This window comes from Strix aluco, chromosome 2, assembly GCF_031877795.1.
Source record: "Strix aluco isolate bStrAlu1 chromosome 2, bStrAlu1.hap1, whole genome shotgun sequence".
In the NCBI taxonomy this organism is placed as follows: Eukaryota; Metazoa; Chordata; class Aves; order Strigiformes; family Strigidae; genus Strix; species Strix aluco.
This window is the reverse complement of record NC_133932.1, coordinates 39,938,636-39,952,592: the sequence shown is the minus strand read 5'-3', so window position 1 is coordinate 39,952,592 and position 13,957 is coordinate 39,938,636. Positions and strand designations below refer to the sequence as shown.

Genomic DNA, 13,957 nt, shown 5'->3' with positions numbered 1-13,957 from the left:
AGATTGATCAGCATCACCCTGTGCTGGAATTCACAGCACATGAGGCTCCTAGAGCAGAGCAGGCTTGGAGCATGAGTTTCCACCAAAATAAAATTGCAGTGTGTGTATCTGAAGGGGATTTCAAGAGGTCACCTAACCCAGCTGTCCCCAACCTTTGACAGCTAAGCTTCTCTATCACTTTTAACTTCTATTCTTCATCATGACTGCTAATTTCCTGCCCCCCACCCCACCCCCCATACACACTTTTTGCATGGCAATATAAGGGATGAGCAGGGATGGCCAGAACTTACGTTCCTGCTCTTGCCTGCATCTCGTAAGGGTGCATTTCCCACCAGGGACCCAGCACTCAAGTCCCCAGTGCAGAAGCCCCAAACCCCAACCCTTCCCACAGGCATCTGCCAGGATCTTTTCTTTCTGAGTTCTTTCCAGCAACAGAGATTTCACAACTCCCATTTGGCAACAGAAAGCTTTTTCCAAAGCTTTCCAGCTCTCCCTTCTGCATCTTAAATCCATAACTTCTTGTCCTCTCTACAGCAGGCATGGAGAGCTTCTCCTCTTGCAGCAGGCTTTCAGGTGTTCTCTACATAGAACAACCTTCATTCTGCAAACCTTCCTTTTGGTAATGTTTTCTAGATATCCCTGTGAATTTTTTCACTCAATTTTTCTTACAGTTATGTCTGCAGGAAAAGGCGTTTCTTAAAAGCTGATGCCTTCACAGTTCCACACCGCAGTCCAGCTCATGCAGAATACAACCATTTTGCAGGATTGTCAGTGCATCCCCATCTAGTGTGGATGCGTCCCTCTCTAGTGTACTTGCTTTTTTCTTTTTGGGGTAAGAGAGAAAGGAAGACTTTGGGGTTGTTTGGTTTTGGTCTTCTTTTGCAACCACCTCAGACTGACTCACATTCAAGTTTGCAAACTGCTAAGTGGAAGCGCCACATTTTTGGTTATTATCAAAACAGGTATTTGGTAGGAATACAAGCAAGCCTACGGCTTTCTTTCCCCTTAGATGTCTTGCCAACCTAGCTGTGTTAATGAATAGCATTAAAGACTCCAGCGTAAGTACAGAGGCACAAATGAATGCAGGCAATGATGTCACCAAAAATTGAGGTTGTTGAGGTTGATCTTATTCAGAGAGGGATTAAGAATACCAGCAGACTCCTCCCTTCCAGACTAAATTGCAGTCCCACTAGGAAAGATGCTGCCAACCTTTTTTCAGTGTTGACATTCCTATTGCACTGGGGAGGAGCAACTAGATAGGAGGTAGGCAGCCAGTTTTATCTGCCCTGTGACAAAATGCTCCCACCCAGGAGTACTCCACCACTCCACTACTCCCCAGGCTGGATCAGGCAGAAACCTTAACACACAAGAATATGGCTACATTCCCTCTTTAGGGATTCAGATCTCAGGAAAGTTAACGCTGATCAACAAGAAAAGGACGGGCCTGCTGGAGGAGCGGAAAAAAAAAAGAAAAAAGAAAGCTGTAAGTTGGTTATTTTAGGTCACCCAGTAAAACCAAAACATCTGCATAATGCTGCAAGGTTCATATTTAGAACTGAATCCATGAGGTTCAGAAAGGGAGCTTACAAATGCAATAGTGTGCTTCAGACCATTCTTAAAGCTTTCTGGACTGAACCCATCACTTCAAAGCCAGCAATTTTTTCACCAAGCCCACCCCTCCCACACGCCTCCTTGTCACAGAGCAGCAATACAGTAGTCAAATTTCTCTCCAACAAATTAAATCCACTTTTTCTTGAAGGAGAAGGGTCAAGAGGATGAGGGCACCATACTTTTAAAAGGGACATTAAAAAATAATTATGCTAAACCATGTATCAGCACAAATTAAAGAGAGACAGTAAAATGTCTGCTTTCAGCTTGCTTAAATATTCAATTAAGAGAGTCATCTAGGCAAAGCTTTATTAAAATAAATCAACTAAGGAAATGCTCGTTAAACCAATCTGAAACCCACATTCTTTTTGGATGTTCCTTCACTGAAAAATAAGTCTTCACTCTGCCATTATAAACCCAGTCATGTTCTCAATGGATATGCCTTCCTTTGCAAGAGCAGCGCATGTGAAGAGCAACCAGTGCTAATTTCAAACACAACACCAAGTGCGGTAAAGCTTCTTCCTGTTTCCCTCATACAAAAAAACATCCTCTGCCTTTCTCAAGCCCAGCAAGCCAAGTTATCCATAGATAACGCTTCCCGGTAGTTGATAGCTTCCTTTGGGACCCATCAAGGCAGCTTTTGAATTGGTGTCGGAAGAATTAGTGAAGATGGATGTAAAATACTGCCTTTCTACCCATAACACCTTGAAAGAAAACCAAAGGTTCAACCTTCAAACCAGACCTACCATATCGGTAGCTTGAAAAATGCTGAGATCACTGCATTTGTAAAAAATGTTTAAGATTTAGGACATTAAAAAACTGACAGGAAAAAAACACTGCAAGAGAAAAAGAAAGAAAAGGATTATACCACTTTCTTTTGCTGTAGAGAAAGGTACAGGCATGTTACCTGAATGAGGTGAGACTCGTAGTGGGTTGCATACAGCAGGTCCTGTTAGTTCAGTGATGATGAACACTGTCTACCTAGTTTTTACTGTGAAATATTTCCAAGATGATGCTTTGAATGTCAGTTCATCAGATAAACAGCAAAACAAGGAAACTTGGTTTTTTTCCAGTAAAGCTAATGATGCCTTTGGATCCTGAAAAGCTACAAAGCCTGCTTTCCAAACTAATACATAAAATTCCCTTTAATATCATCACTACTTCGGCCAGCTCTCTTTGTCCAGCACAATATTGCTACCAAAAAGCCAATATACTACTCCAGCAGTGTACTGCAGTATACCATAAAAAACTTATAGCGCATGGACTAAAATGAAACTTTTCTGACAGTAAAGCCTATTTCCTTATTGGTAAGTTGCTAGCAAAAGCTTATAAATTAAGAAAAGAACAGTACCAGCAAGGGGGTTTTGGTACAGGCACAGCTGCACCCGAAGAGCTTGCTAGCTGTATACATCTAACAGCATAAGCATACATACATGTTTAACGGACACATCTCCATCCTAAGGCTATATGCTCCAAAACCTTTCCCATGAATTAATTTATGGTTCTCAATTCACAGCCACACTTACAGCTGCAACAAGCAAGCTGAAGCAATGCCATTTTTAACCAAAGTTTTCATTTCAAATGCAAGGCTGAATGTCTTTTCTAGGGCTGAGCAGGACCCAGGAAGCAAACAAGCACATCTGTACGAGGTCAGAGCCAAGGTCCTTCTCACCGAATGACGTGTCCCTGGCAGTAGCCAGCAAACAATGGCCAGGGAAGAGCAGAGGACCAGGGCAAGTGTATTGCAGCCCTGCTGCTGCCTAACCCCTCAGTGTCTAGCAATTTGCAGCTAAGGCACTTCTCGAAGCAGAAGCAGTGTCGCTGCCTTCAGAGTTCAGCTTAAGACATGCTGCTGTAAGGTTGTTAGAAAATGAATGCAAACTCAGTCCTTTCAGAGCGGGCAGAGGAAGGGGGCTTGTTGAGTGTCTTCTGATGAGTATTTGGGCAGGAAATCTTGAAAGGAATCCAGCAGCATTCGGCAGCGATAGGTGTCACATCATCACAGAAAGACACTGGAGAAAAACGCAACTAGAGAGTGAAGCTAGCCAGTTGAGTTTCCGCTGTCAAAAACAGTTCAACTTGAGATGACAAAAAGCTAGCTGAATTACTCAAAATACATTATAATTCAGATTAAGCCATCTCAATTCTTAAGAGAAATCATGTAAACATCCTTGCCGCAGTGCTAGCTATATATGAAACACACTTATTTTCAAGTAGTTGTCCTCTCCACAGATAAGAGCAGTGCCACACATGAATTCAACATGAAAAATATTTACAAGTTTCAGAAGAGTTAGCTATGAGCAGAGACTGCTAAAAGACATGACACTGTCCCCCTGCCACAGGTTGGCCAGGAAAGCAAAAGACAAGATAAGAACCTCAAAACACAAAATACCAAGAGCCACTCAATCGCATGAACCCAGTGATGAGGATATTTCATTGGAAGGGGTGGGAAAAATCAGTAAGGATCTGGAATCTGGCCCAAATTCCCACTGCTGCTTATAATTTTAGCCCAAGGTACTTCACAGGCAAAGTTAATTTAAAAAAGAATTAAAAAGTCTTCAAAATAGAGATGAGAGCCTCGTACTCCCTAGGAAGAGAGGGGCTCCAACCCCCTGCACCATGAGCAACCCCAGGAAGCTGTCTGAGGAACCAGAGGTTGTCAGCCTCTGCCATGAGCATAAGAAAAACAACCCTGCTAAGCAGGCCTGGGTGGTTTGGTTCACAGCATCTTCAGTGACCTCAAGAAATGAAAACCTTTCTTTCCCTTTGGCTTCAGCCCTCTTGCAACTCAAACCTAAAGCAGAGGCTAGCTATATGGTTAATAACCCAAGGGCCACAGGCACCAGATGGATGCGAGAGAAGTTCAGCTCAGACATGCTGGTAGGGAGCCCAAGACTGCAGGAAGGCATCTGGAGCAAGGGGGCCCATGCAGAAGTACACACTGTGCACCATAACATTGGATCAGTCAATCACAACTGCAACTGGGAGATGATTGCATTACGCATTAAAGATGCATGCGTCAACTGTATAGCCACGCATCTCTGCTCAGCTGGGAGGAGGAACAATGTTCACACTGAAACCTGGCGGAGGGCTACCAGTCAGGCTAACGGGTTTAAAAACCTACCTTTAACAAATAAACTGATTATAGCTGTGTTATTTAACTGTGTGTCAGCCATTATCAAAATTTGGATCCATAAGCAGTCTAGCCTGTATCACCACCAGGAACCTGAAAGCTGACCCAGCGGGAGAAGACTGAAAACTGGTAACACTAAACCATCATATGAATTATGTTAAGAGGAAAGACAGGCTGTTTTTGAACCAGCACATAATGCACACATTTCCACCATCGTGTTCCCTGAAAAGACCAAATCTGCATCTGAAGTACCCACAACTTCGAAATCTCCAGGGAAAAAAAGCATTCTTTGTACAGAGTCAAGCTTAGGCAAATCTCGCAACAGTAATTACAGACACTGCCTCCCCAAGCCATCTGCTGTGGCATTTATAACTCCTGGAAGGGCAGGAGGCAGAGCTGGTGGAGGAGAAGAAGAGACACACATATCTCAGCAATTAAAGCCAGGCTGTGCAGAAAAGCTGCGATGCTGGTCTGACCCAAACAGGAGCTCACGTCCTGGTTTGCCAGACCTCCTTCAGCTTGCAGATGCCACCCGTGTTTCACATAGCAGAGGACACAGCTGGGTCTGCAGACTTTTCAGAACAATGGGAATTAGGAGCCCAACCTCAAGGCAACTTGTAACCCTGAGCAAGCCCAGCCTGGCAAGAGCCCAGTGTGAAGAGCCTGACCAGGACCTCATCCCACAAATGAGCAAACTTGTGCTCCAAAGTCAGTCTGAGCAACCCAACTTTCACACTTGGACAAACTTTACAGATACCAGCACAGCCAACAGCTCTGCACATCTCTCCTCCCAGAAGTGATGCCAGTAACATGGACAGAATAATTTAGAACAAGCTAAATTTATCCTTTATAAGGATTAGTAGTGTCCAGTCTGACGTATGCACCTACATGCTGACAACCGCTGCATCTGCAAAACATTTTCATCAGCTCGGAGAGGCTCACCCACCCCTTGCTCACACAACCACAACTTTTAGTGGCGGGCCAAGCCGCGGGCACTTTGAAAATGCCACTTTCGCAGTACAGCTGGAGACAATGTCGATTAATTGTTTCCCCATCCATACAAAATTACTACAATACTCACTTCACAGAGTTGTCACAAGCATTATTTAACATCTCTGAAGAGCTTTGAAGAAGAAATAGTGGCTATTGTTCTGAGTACCATAGAATTTGGAAAGATCTCACATGAATTTTGCACAACCGTGCATGTGTGACAGTTGCAGCACCAATAGATTGTTTTTTCTCCACAAAAAAGCCTCACAGAAGCTCATTTACTCTGGGCAACAGTCAGAAATGTATTTTGTTTCGCTTGTTAATATATCCTAAATAGATAGCACCTTTGACTATTTAATTAGTAGATTCAGGTACTGTTTCTAATCCTCTTAATCAAGGGAAATATTGCATTTTTGACAAAGAACTCAGTTTAGGCTGTCAGGGCTCCTAACAAACACACTGTAATTACCTAACTAATGCTAACACAAGAGAACAAGGGCGGGGGGAGCAACTAAAATTTTCACTGTGATACCATTTCCTTCACAGCAAATGAGAAAGTCTGTCTGCATGGAGAAGAGAGGCTACACACAGAAAGAAGCCAATGTCACACTGCTTATGCCTGACCATTAAAGAGCACTTAACACTGATGCAGAAACACTGTAAAGGTTTTTAATAGGGTTTTTTTGCATGAATATGGAAATACACAGGAGGTGCTGGATTCTAAATGTTCTGCCATACGCTCAGATCCACAAGGAAAATTTCTACCATTTCACCACACACGGAATCTATACACCCTTTCATTCTCATAAAACATTGGGGAGCTCAACACCTACTTCAAGGATAAGCATTTTCTTTTTCCTGAGCAGTCTCAATCTACAGCAGTAATCACAACTAGGCAACAAGGCTGTACCCAGGGTGAAGACGGATCTGGCTGAGAGAACTACCGTTTCCACTACACAGAGCTTCAAAGGATCTTTAAACTCTTTGGGACATAGACCACATCCTTTGTTTGGAAAGCAAACACCACATTATTGATACTACTGCAAGACAAACAGTATTAGGACTACTCAGTACACCAGCTTTCCTTCCCCCCATCCAAGATGCAACAGAAAGTTTCTTCTCCTCTCTATTTCATCCTAGCTCTCTACAAAGGAACTGGCACCTACAGGCAAACAAAAAATGCAGCATTGCAGTAGCAAGCCTCACAGAGGCTAGTTCCCAAGTTCTCCAATTCCCAGGGGAAGTGGCAGCCAAAATTATGTGCCTGCTCTCCCTACAAAATACATGAAGGAAGTTGCATTCCTGAGAATGGGGGGGGGGGGGAAGACAAAAAAGCAACATGAGCAACTGGATTGATTTAGCAATACCCAGCAAAGATGTACCATCAGGCCTAGCTTTCCCCAGGTTTATGACAGGTAGGTATCAACAACTTTAGGGGAAAGTTCAGGGTGCCAAGACTACACTGATCCCCTCATAAAACAGAAAAGTGAGACTGATCAGCTCCTTTGCCCATCAGATGGGCAGCATTCTCATGTAGTCTGAGCTGTACACCATTTTGATACAGCTTTCCCTGCCTTCTCCCTGGAAAGTATCACAGCCTTCACCCAGCACTTCCTTGGTAACGCACCAGGGTACCCTGACACAGCCAGTCATTGCTCTCTCCTACTAAAACTGCTCGGGGTTTGCATGGTTTTACAGACACAAAAAGAGTCCCCATGGCTCTCAGTTCCTTTTTACAACACCAAAACTCATTTGGACAAGAACCCAAGCCTCCTGCTTCCCAAGATGAGCATCCCGTCTACTAAACCGCACAGTTATGCTGTCTATCTCGTGAAAGGTTAGACAGCTAAAGACACAGCAGAAGGAGGTGCTGTGGTGAAGGACTGTATCCAAAGGTAGCACTCACAGATTGGTCTTTACAAAAAGAGACAAGCACTTCTTTCATTTTTGCTGACTTGGGTGTAACAGCTGTAAGTGCCCAGCTTCTTATCACTGTCATGTCTTGCACACTCCTAAACACAGCCAGACTCAGAGGCACAAGGAAATTTTACAGGGAAATCATAGGTCATCCACTGATTTTTGGGAGCATTAAAAAATGTGTAAGCAAGGATTAGTCTCCTTTTTAACCATTTGAAATTTGGACTGTTGCAATTAATAACCAAAATAGAAAACAGATTATTGGTTTGGTGCACCAGCAAATCAAACACTTCCTAGATTATCCTGATTTTACCTATAGGTGCCTGTGTCCTAGTGATAATCAGTCCTCAATTTAGGTGCTGACTCACTCCTGGAATCCTGACAAGATCACACATCAGATGGCAAATTGATTTTCATGTAACACATTTAAGAGTATCTTCATCAAGCACGTAGCAGAGGCCTTGGGATCAGTGTTTCTTTTTCTCCTTTTATGTTGGTTAATATCATAGGTAAACAAGAAATTTGGATAATGCCTTCTAATGCCTCTCTGTTCCCTTGCTTTTAGTTTTACTTAAAAAGATGGTATCAATTACTTTAATAAGAGCAAACAAAAGTTCCCTGGTATTAGCCTGAAATGCAAGGTTAGACAGAGAATTCTTATTACTGGGGGCCCAGCACCAGAAGGTTGTGGAACAGGCTGAGATACAATGAAATTTTGGGTTCCCTTTGCTTTTTGTCATTTCTTTTGTTCTTTATCTTGTAATACTCAAGGTACCGATTGCCTAGTCACCTGTTCTTTGTTCAGGCACTGACTATAAACAGACTAATACGCATGTACCAACACTCAATATGAACACTAAAAAACCCCACTGAAAGAACAGGACTTTTTTAGCCATTACGGATGATAATTATGTTTCTCTGTCAGTATCTTGGCCATTCCTATCAAGAATTATGTTCTCATAAGCCAAAGAGCAAGTCTGAATGCAACCTTTCTTGGGGTTTTTTGTATTTACATAAAGCGTTAAAGCAGCCTACCATAATTCACGGCTATCGTAAATTTAGTACGGGTGAACTCATTACAGTTAACAGCAATACTTTATTCACACCAGTTCCCCACAAAATGTAAGCCTCAAATCCCATTATTCCGTAATCATTTTGTAAGTAAACAAAACACCATTTAGGATTTGAAAACAATGCATCTTTCTGCAAACAGAGGCAGAAAGAAAAAAAAAAAAAAAAAGCAGCTAGCACGGGACAATGCAATAGTTTCATTTTGTAAGAAGATTAACACAGGGCAGAAAGCTTTGGCTCTGGCTAGAAAAAGAACATACGCTTTGTGCTAGTAGAGTTCCCTGTAATTGTAAGTGGAACTTTGTCCTGTTTGTTAATGCATCTCTTCAGAGCTAAAAGAAATCACACTGGGAAGAGGAAATAGCATCCTTATTCCTCTCCAACACTACCTCAACTAAAGTCTATTCTGATTTCAGCCCTTCAGTCAGGTAAAACTTGTGCACCCTTGACTGAGCTATCTGCAATGTATTGTTAAACTGCAGTACCAAGTTTTGACAAGTGGTCCTGCCATTTTAATCATGCTCAGCAGGGACAATCTGGTCAGGTTTTTTTCCTGTGCTTGTTGAATTCAAGCTATATTTGGAGACCAACTGTTCTCTATTCTGCTTTCTCCAATTAGGTGTGTGTATAAAGGTGATGAGGTGAAGGTGGGAATTAAGAAAGAAAGAGATAATGAGACTTTCTTAGAATACATAAGACTGGCCTTAAAAGGTTGAAAAAAGGTACTGAAAGTAAAGCACATAATTTTAATCAGGAAGGTTCAGTAACAATAGATGTGAAGGAGAAGAAGACTAGAGTACACAGAAGGGAACCATAAGCCAAAGCTCCTGTGAAAGTTACAGGAAAGACCAGAACATTTATGTTGAAAATCCAAGGACCAGAATAGCTCATGGCACAAGGAGCTCTATAACAACCCGATGCTTACCACAGCAAAGCGAGTTCACTGCAGGTTACAACAACAACAACCTTTAACTTCATCATCTCGTATACAGCTGCAGTCTTGAAAGAAAATGAATGGAAACCATACAGGTTTTACTGCTTGTTAAATCAAACTTGGCAAAAAAAAATACATGTACCTATCTGTGATTATGTTGAACTTCACCCAAGCGACCTGTAGTTCAAGCAAAGAGCCTCAAGTGAAGAGCGTCACCGCGAAAGAAACACTGCCAAGACAAGTGGAGAACTCACCACTTTACTCCCCGACATGCTTGTACGTATCAGCAATTCACTGATGGCAAACATGCAGTCTTGGACTCTAGCCTATTTCCCTTAGAGTGGGAGAGGGGGAAAGGCCATGAAGTTTATTTTGGACTTGAAATTAATGAGTTTGATAACACGATGAGCTAATGAGATTATTACTGATTTGAAGAAGGAGCAGCGCAATTACTGCAAACTCTGCCACTTTCTTTTCCCATTCCACACCTGCTCTCTGCCTACTCAAGGAGGGGAGATGAAGAATCAGAGAGGAAAAAACATTGGAGGGGAAGAATATACGAGTGTGGCATCAAAGAGGCAACACTCGGTCTCAACACAGAAATGCCCTTAGAATACAGCGTATTAAAAGCTATAAGGGGATAATCAACGTGCTTATTGATTTAGATGCCTACACAGTAGGCTAGCAACTTATTAAATCCATCAGCATCATCTGAACAGGATCCAGGCGCAGCAGCATCCTATTTGGTTGCCGCTCTCAGATCAGTAGGGTTTGCTCTTCTCCATTTTGCACTCGCAAGCCGTGCACCCAGGTACAGCCTGGCTCGTCGGAAACGGGCTTTCCTTCCTTTTTTTTTTTTCTTTTGTTTTGTTTTTTGTTGTTGTTGTTTTAAACCGCTCTCCCACTTTTCGCCCACCCTCCCCTCACGCCCGGCGGAGAGCCCAGCCGCCAGCCTGCGCCTCCTTCGCTCGGCTCCGCACGCCCCGGGAGGGCGTCCATCTCACCGGGGAGGGGAGGATGCCTTTCAGCCGGGGCCCGGCCGCGGCGGCGGGACCACTGTGCCCCTCCCCGCCCCGCCGCCATCCCCCCCATCCACCCCCGCCCCGGGTACCCCCCGCCGCCGGGCCCGCCCGTTCCCCCCTCCCCCCCCGCTCCCCGCCACCGCACAAAGGGCTGCGCCTGCCGGCGGCACCGGCACCGCGGCCGCCGGACCGAGCCGGGCCCGGCGCGGCTCCTCCTGCCGCCGCCGCAGCGGGGGGCGGCGCGCTGGGGCCTTCCGAGAGGGGCGACCGGCGGAGCCGCCGCCGGTAGCGCCGAGGCGGGGGGCGCTGCCCCGGCCGCCAAGGGGCCGACACGGCGCGGGCAGGGTCCGCCGCACGCCTTCCCCCCTCAGCCCGGCACCCGCGCCTCGCCGGCGGAGCGGCACCAACCTGCAGTCCCCGCCGCCGCCGCCGCCGCCTCCTCCTCGGGAAGAGCCGGAGCTGCCTCTGCCCGCCTCAGCCTCCAGCCCCGGGGCGGGCGGCCTTGCCCGCCTCCTCCGCCTGCTGCTGTCCGCGGTGCCCCCCCGGCGGCGGCAGGCTGGCTCGGCGCCGCTGCCCTCGGGAGGCGGGGAAGGGGCGAGCGGGGCGGGCGGCGGCGGCTGCGGGAGCCTCGCTCATTGAGTGCGGCAGCCCCAGCTGTCGCCGCCGCTGTTCCCCGCAGCCGCTACTTCCTGTGCAGCGACGGTTCAGTTCCTCCCGGGCCGCTGGGGGCAGGAGAGCCGGGGGGCGGAGGAGGAGGAGAGGGGGACGGTCGGGTCAGATAGCGGGGGCGGCAGCCGCCGCCGCCGCCGCTCCTCCCGCCGGGCCTGGCCCGGCCCCGCCCCGCCCCGGCCGGCGCGGCGGGACCCCCGCCGGCCGCTCTCGCCGCAGCTGCCCGCCCCCCGCCGCGCCCCTCACCGCGGCCCCGCTCCTTCGGCGGGCGGGGGAGGGCAGGGGAGCCGGCGGAGCCCCCCACCGGCGGGGCTGGGGCGGTCGCTCGTCCCGGGGAGGGGAGCGCGGCGCCCGCGGGGGCCGAAGCCCCGCTCCCCTGCCTGAGGAAGCGGCGGCGGCGGCGGCTGCCCCTGGCCCCTGGGTGAGGAGGAAGAGCCGCCTCGCCCGGGTACGGCCGCTGACCGGGGCCATGGCTCGCCATCCCGCTGGCTGCCCTCAGGGAGGGCGGTCTGTGCCCCCCGCCCGCCCGGCAGCGAGGGGCGGGGGCACCCCCGCCCGCCGGTCTGGCCCCGCCGCAGCCCGGGGAGCGGGCGGGCGGCCTCCCCGGCGGGGTGCGAGTGAAGCTCCCGGGTACGTTCGGGGGGTCGGGGGGGAAGAAACGCAAAGGTGGCACCGTGAGGGATCGATCGGTAATGGAAATTCCCGGTAACGCAGGAAACCGCTACGTAACGCTGTTAATAAATAAAGATACAGTCCCGGGTCCGAATGAAGACAAAAGCGGTAAAGCGGGGCTCTCGGCTCTCGGGGCGACGCTCCCGTGCAGAAGATGGGATGCCCTGCCAAGGGCTGGACTTCAAGGAAGCTCTTCACGAAAGGAGCGGGATCTCACCTAGGTTGATTTCCAACGAATGTAACGTCATAGACTGACAATATCTTTGTGTTCCTCAGTGTGCCATGAAGAAGCAAGTCAGAACATATCAAAGGGAATACAAGTTTGGTCCGTTTTTCAGCGTGAGTCTTGAAAGATAACGTTTCTGTTTGGAATCTCTCTCGTTCTCCTCAGGGTGTGACAGGACTGCGTGCGGGCGCTGCAGCAGCTGCGTTTGTCCTGGCCAGGGAAATTCAGCTCCGTGAGGCTTTTGTGGGCGATAACGAGTAGGGGTAGCGAGGTCTTCCTCTCCTTTATTCGGTGCAGCGTAAGTGTCAAAGCTTGGAAGTTACAAATTTTTATTAAAAAAAAAAAAAAAGGAACAGCATTTTCAAATACCAGTATCAAACTTTATCCTTCAAACACCTTACTGATGCCACTAAATAATTGGGTTTACTTTTCAAGATGGTGAGTGCTTGCAACTCTCAAAGCTTTTTCTTCGAGATGATTGCATATGTTCATTACCTCAGTTTCTTTTATTTGGTTCCAGAACACGAATTTTTGAGGAGACTAATGTTAGTAACATGGAAAGACAGTGGTCATGAGTGCTCTCTGGATCATCACAGTAAAGCAAATACTACCGTCAGCGGTTATGGGAGACCTGTAAAAGAAAGTGATTTTAACAGTTATTTAGGATCCAAATGTTCCCCTCTTTTGCCTGCCAGTATGTGACATTCAGAACATCATAACTTGACCTACTTTAGAAAAGTACACACAAGTAATATCTAAATATTTATGTTCTGTGTTTACTTGAAGTGCCATTAAATCCCTTAATTGCTGTGCTTTTACTATCATCACAGAACTCGCTACTGGTTTCCTTGTACGTGAGTTGTAGTACGAGGCAGAGATTCTGCCCTTAGGTCAGGTGCATATGCTGCTTTTTCTTCTCTATCTCCTCCAGCACAGCCTCTTACTGGCATTTCTGATCAGCCTTATCTAATGCTGCTCAGCCCATGCTGGCTTGGCCAATCACAAAATCTTTGGCCGGTCTCCTGTGCTGGTGTAGCCTTATAGTAGACTGCCATAAATTACGGCAGCCTCTGTGGCTTCCTGGAGAACATTGCAGGTGATTTCAGTCCCTCACAAGGCTCAGAACTGAGGCAGGACAAAGGCAATTTAGCATTCCTCTAAGGGTCCTGGCGCTGACCCTCCTGTTTGTCTTCATTTTCCACACTGGTAGTACACAGGTATTTGCAGCTTATTTTTCTGCAACTTCTGGGTTTGCACAAGGACGCACATAGAGCACAGCTTCCATTTTTCATCAGTGTGAACTTTTAGTATATGTCACAAGCTTGTTTCCAAATAAGAAATAGCTCATTCAAGGTAATGATCTAATAGAAGTAGTTTATGACAGTTTAATTGCAGAAACAGAGCATGACATAATTTCTTCAGTCAGGAGACTTTTCAGATTGTATCACTAAGAGGAAGACAGTTAAGCTTGCCTGATCTGTTTCTGGTCTACCCAAATTTTAACTACAGCATAGTATAAATTCCCTACTTTTTTATATACAGGCAGTCCTACTTTGCAGTGCTTACATGCTTATAGTGTCCAGTGAGAGTGTTGTGCATATAACAATCAAATGATCAAAACTAGAATCTGAAAGGATGGTGCATTCGTGGGGTATTTTAGCATTAGACAGATAAAGAGAAAAGAGAAAGAAAAGAAAATACATTTAAAGTTTGGG

The 13,957-nt window shown here is 46.7% G+C and overlaps 1 protein-coding gene across 3 annotated transcripts in view; it reads right to left on the bottom strand.

Annotated features, from left to right (window-relative positions):
* Positions 1 to 11,371, bottom strand: part of AGPAT3 (1-acylglycerol-3-phosphate O-acyltransferase 3) — a 95,071-nt gene extending 83,700 nt beyond the window's left edge. For all 3 annotated transcript variants that reach the window (XM_074814472.1, XM_074814473.1, XM_074814475.1), the window contains exon 1: positions 11,084 to 11,371. The gene's annotated coding sequence lies outside the window, so the exon portion shown is untranslated. The remainder of the gene's footprint in view (positions 1 to 11,083) is intronic.
* Between the last annotated feature and the right edge of the window lie 2,586 nt (positions 11,372 to 13,957).